This window comes from Echinops telfairi, unplaced genomic scaffold, assembly GCF_000313985.2.
Source record: "Echinops telfairi isolate 266 unplaced genomic scaffold, ASM31398v2 ScPeMD7_70;HRSCAF=299, whole genome shotgun sequence".
Taxonomy (NCBI): domain Eukaryota; kingdom Metazoa; phylum Chordata; class Mammalia; order Afrosoricida; family Tenrecidae; genus Echinops; species Echinops telfairi.
The window spans coordinates 61,326,527-61,332,078 of NW_022103968.1; positions in this window are offsets into that span (position 1 = coordinate 61,326,527).

The window sequence follows — 5,552 nt, forward strand, 5'->3', positions numbered from 1 at the left end:
CTGTCCCTGGTTGTGGGGGATTCTAGAATTCACCCTGAGATCACCAGGCAGGCCAGTCTTAAGGCAAAGATAAGACGATGAAACGGTTGGAGGGGAGAGAGAATGAAATTGGGTCCTTGGTGACATTTTTAAGCCACTGACTCAAATCAACCTCCAAATCCTACCTGTGAACTTTAACCTTTAAGGCATTCCTTTCTGGGTGAAACTATTTCGAGATGGCTTTCCTTGTAGGAGCCTGGTTGCGTAGCGGTTATGTGCTTGGTTGGCTTTTGTTGCTGTGACTTGCAAGAGAGAGCCCTACATGATGCAGGCCTGCGCCCCAAAGACTCTGGTGTAGGAGATGGCTGTAGGCTCCGGATTCTTGCTTTTTAAGACTCTCCACTAAGAGGCATTGTTAACGGTACTGGGTGACCCCATTGGCTGAATTAAACTCACCTGGTCTAGATGGGACCAATCCAGGTGTACTGCCCACCTAGGTGCACCACCCTTTCCTGTCGCAGAGCCCGAATCTCTGAGCATGCCCAGTAGACACCCTGATCCCTGTTCTAACTACCTAACAAGAACATAGACACAACAATTCTCATCAAGATCCTAGCCAATAGAATCCACCAACACACACACACATACACACACACAAAATATTAGGACCAAGCTTCACATCAGACATGAAAGGATGCTTAAATGTTATCTAGTCAAAATAATCAAAGTAACCACCACATAGATAAAATAGAGAGCAAAACAAAACAAATAACCCGCAGTCATATCAATTGATGTAGAAGAGGCATTTGGCAAAAATGTAACAATTCCTGATAAAAATACTCAGCAAACTAGTACTATCAGGAAAAATTCTATTCAGAGCTAAAGGCGTATACATGGATTTATTCAGATTGGCATCTACTGGCCTGTGGTCTTCCTGCTTCCTATTCATTAGCGCCCCCCCCTCCCCAGCTACAGCTACAGCCTTCAACTTGCATCTGACCCAAGGCCTTGGACGGCATTGGACTTACTCACTTCTACATGTGTGAGAGCCATCGATAGAAATCTCTTTCTAGACACATGCACACACACGAGTCACTGCTTTTGCTTCTTTAGAGATCCCAGCCTAACACAGGGCCTAATACATGTCATAAATATGCCATCACGCATAATGAAAGGCATACTTTAAAAAAGATGACTCAGAACTCTTAAGTATGTGACATTTGATGAACACCAAGAATAAAATGAGAGCCTACAGATTGGGGAAAAAAATTTTTTGGCAATGCCATGTCAGACAAGGGACTGATCCCTAAAATTTATAGAAAACTTCAACTATTCACCAAGAGAACGAGAAATAATCCAATTGAAAATGGGCAGAGGGCATCAACAGACACTTCCCCAAAGAAAACATTCAGGCAGCAACAAAGACATGAAGAAATGTTGGAGACCATTTGCTATTCCGGTAGGGGTGCACATCAAAACAACAACGGGCTGTCACCGCAGCATGAATAGCAGAGTCCAAAAGAACCGAAAACAAATGCCAGTGAGGGCGTGAGAGGCTGGAACCCCCCACACGGCCGGCCAGCAGGGCTCTGAGGTGGTACAGCCACTGTGGGAAGCGGTTATTGCATTTTGGTAGAAAGAAGTCGCATGTAGCTTAGCAATCCGCCCTTTGGGTATAGATCCTGGAGGAAGAAGAGTCAGAACACAAATAGATATGCGCACACCCCCATGCTCATCATAACCACAAAAAGGTGGACCTACTTCTGAAGCTATCACCCAACGGACCACTGCGTGGCATTCAAGAAAATCGATGACCCTGCAGAACATCTTATCACACGGACAAACCTGCAGGGCAAGAGGCTCATGAAATCAGTTGCAAAAAGACAAGCCGTGTGTGAGACGACTATCAGACAAAGTCAGGGAGAGGTTGTCACACAAACCAGATGTTCCCGGATGGTTTAGAAGGAAGGTAAATCACTTACCAGAAAGTAGACGCTTAAGAAAAAAATAAAAGTAGTTGTCGGGGCTGTGATCGGTCCACCTTCATGAGTTTTTGAACTCTCCACGAGCCTCAGAGCTGGAGAGATCTCAAAGCAAGTTCTTCAGGTGCGCCCTCCCACCTCTCACCTCGCACCCATGTTACTGAAGAGGAGACAGAAACCCAGACTGGGCGAGTGACTTGCTCAAGTTCCCTTGGTGAGCAGTGGCAGAGAGCTGGACTGGAGCGAGAATTTGAATGTCCTGCCTAGCCCTGCCCCGGACTCCACTCGCCACACCCTGTGCCCTTCCGGCTTCTAGACTTCAGCACAACTGAGTGGCTCTGCAGTAAGGCTCTGCCTTCCACCTTCCTGGGTCTGCGGTAACCTTGGAAAGGCAGCCTAGAATCCAAGGTCCTGGGCCCCTGGGCCCCGGTGATCACGTCCCACAAGAGGGCAGGAGGTGGAGAAGAAACTTGGCAGAGCTGGTGTGATGACAGCTGGGTGCCTGTGAAGCCACCCGGTGCGCTGGAGCGTTCTGGATCTAGTTACTCTCCTCTTCATGACCTGGGTAGAGAGCCTGTGGTTAGAAGCACTCTCTGTAAGCTCACTGGGTTGGAGTCCTAGTGCTGCGCCTTACATGCTGTGTGACCTGAGCACACGATTTAATCTCTGGGCCTTGGTTAAGAAGCCCTGGTGGCACTATGGATTACGGGTGGGTCAGGCTGCTCACCCAGAGGTTGGTGGTTCGAACCCACCAGGTGCTCCTTGGGAGAAAGATGAGGCAGTCGGTAAAGATTTACAGCCTCAGCCACCCGACAGAGGGCTGTTGTGAGTCAGAATCGGCTCAGTGGCAGTGGAGTTGGGGACGTCGGTTCTTTCCTGTGTAAACCGGGGACCCTCATGATGCCGTAGCTGAGATTCAATGAGTTAACAGGTGGAAGTTGCTTAGAACAGTGACTGGCCTGTCGACCTTGCCAAAAAGGGTTTGCTAGTGCTGTTGTTAGCTATGTGCAAACTCCTTGAGAGTGAGAACTCCAACTTCTTGGTTCCCCATCAGACCTCCCCCATCCCCTTCCAGGCTCCAGATGACCAGTTGACCTAAGAGGAGAGCGGTCATGTGTCCCCCACCACCTTTCCCTTTCCCCAAGAGTGAGCCTCATCCAAACAGGGGTGAGTCCTACCTGCGGAGCCAGAACCCACTCTTGCCAGAAGCACATAGTTGTGGTTTTGGGGAAGTTCGGCCTTGTCAACCTGATGCTCTGACCATTAAGCTGTTCTCCCTGGAGTGCTGGGGTGGGGAAGGCCGCCAAGGTTCTCAGAGAGGGGACCCCGGCACAAGCCTGCGGCCAGTCTGTCCCAGCTGAGGAAGGAACAGCAGGTGCTGGGAGCTGAGGGCAAGGATGGTAGACAGGTTGTCAGGGGCAGTGCTGTGGGGACCGTGGGCAATGGGAGGAGGTGGGATTTGGCAGGGGGGATGCTTGAGTGGTCTCCAGGATTCCTCCAGGGCAAGCCGCTTTGGGGGAGGTGAAATGCTCCACCTCTTGGGGTGGGGGGACCCTTCTCATTGTGACTCTGCACGCTGGATGACCCTGAGCTGGTCTCCCAACAGTCCCTCTGGGCTCCTCTACCCAGCTGTCAAATGAGATTCAGATTCCTCAATTCAACAGGGTGCCCAGATGAGCAAAAACAGGAGCAGAGGGAGAGCCAATGAGGAAGAGTATGGAGCTATAACTGTGAGTTTGAAAAAACATCTGCTGGCCCCATGTGGGAGGTTCTCCTCACAGGTATGCACGTGGGAAGGAGGGAAGCTTTGGGGCTGATACCGGAAGCAGAAGTACCTGCCTTGCTTGGGAATGGCAAAGATGGCCTTAGGAGTGGCTGAGAGGACAACTTTGGGGCAGCTGACTGTCCACACAGACTCACTCACTCACTCTTCCAGGAACAACCCTTCCAGTGCCCTACCAAGGCCACTTCTCACTCCCTCTGTGTCCACCTAACCCAAATCATTTGAAGTGCTGTTTCTCTTTCCACCCCATCTGGGCACGCCAGGCCAGCCAGTCTTGTTTTTAGGGTATCAGCTCTGAGTGTCTTCCCCCGAGGGACACACCTAACGAGCTGGCTGGCCCTTGGAGCCTCCATGCTCCCTGGGACTTGGGTCCTGGTGAGTTGCTTTCCAAAGGCCTGCCCGTCTCCCTGGGTCTGCTTCTCAGCCATCTTCCCAGGGCTGCCCCAGACGCAGGCACCCAGAGGGAGGAAAGCAAACAAGCACAGAGTCCAGGAGGCATCCGGCCAACATAGGACCTTAAGAGTGTGCGCTGTTAACCTGAAAAAGTGTACAATTTTAGTTTTCATCAGGAAAATATTTGTGTCCGTAGAACTTCCAGGCAGCCCCTGCCTTGGCCCCATTTATGCTACCTCTCAAGAGGGAAAGCAGCACAACACAATTACCCAAAGAACAATGGGTCCCAGGTTATATTTAACCGGGACCTGTTGCTGGGGCTCCTGCAGCCTTTCTGTCACCCCATCACCTTCCAGGCCCTCTGCCTGCCTTCTCCATGCCTCCCAGAAGTCCCACCAGCACAGTCCCCAGCGTGTGCCCCCTGAGTCGTTCCTCCTGATAGAAAGCCCCTCCTACAATGGAGTTGTCTGAAAGAGAAGCCAGCCTTTATCTGATATCTCTGGACCTCGGAGACATGGGGTCCTGGCTGCTCCCAGCTCATGAAGGACTCCCTCTGCTCTCTGTTCATCGTGGCAGCCAGTGTTTGAGGCAGGCCCATGGAGTTGTTCAGACAGTCCAGTGCAGCGATCACAGAGTGATGCTAGCAGACTCCTCTCAACTCCTGTTTCCTTTGGACGCATCAGCTTGCCTTTGACATACGTTGTCTGATGGGCATCATAGGTGGGTTTCGGTGAGGTGAATGTGCTGTCCAAAGGCTAGGTCTCTGCTATTGGTGTCTTATTGGCATTGTCCTCACGTGTCCCTGAAGTGAAAAAATGTGGAGCAGCCTAGTCAGGGCAGGGCCACAACAGCGAGGCAGGCTAGTGGGGATCTGGGCCGGCAGCTCAGCCGATCCTCAAGAAGCCTTCCCCCAGCCAGCCAGTGGGGTGAACCCCCGTTCCCATCTCCCACAGGACCATGGACTTCCAGGGCACTCATCCCATGGTTCTTCTTATTGCTTATAATTGTTATGAATACATGTTCTCCGTGTTCTAGGATACTGTCAGTTCTTCAAGCACAGGGATGTGCCCTTGTGGGTACACTGTAAAAACGCTTGTTGCTTTCTCTTATTTGATTCTAAAAGAAGCTGCTGTAGATCCAGAGACATATTCTTGGGTGCCCATTGATGGATTGAAGAGCAAGGATGTTACTTTGAAGACTAAGGTGTGCCTGACCCAAGCCATGGTATTCTCTTTTGCATCCTATGCTTGTGAAAGTTGGTCAGTACGTAAGGAAGATTGTAGAGGAATGAATGCATTGGAATTGTGGAGCTGGAGAAGAATGAAAGGACCTAATGTCGGGGGTTTAAGTGGAGAGAAAATGTTTTGAGAAACGATGTACAAATGCGCTTTACACAATTGATGTGTGTATGGATT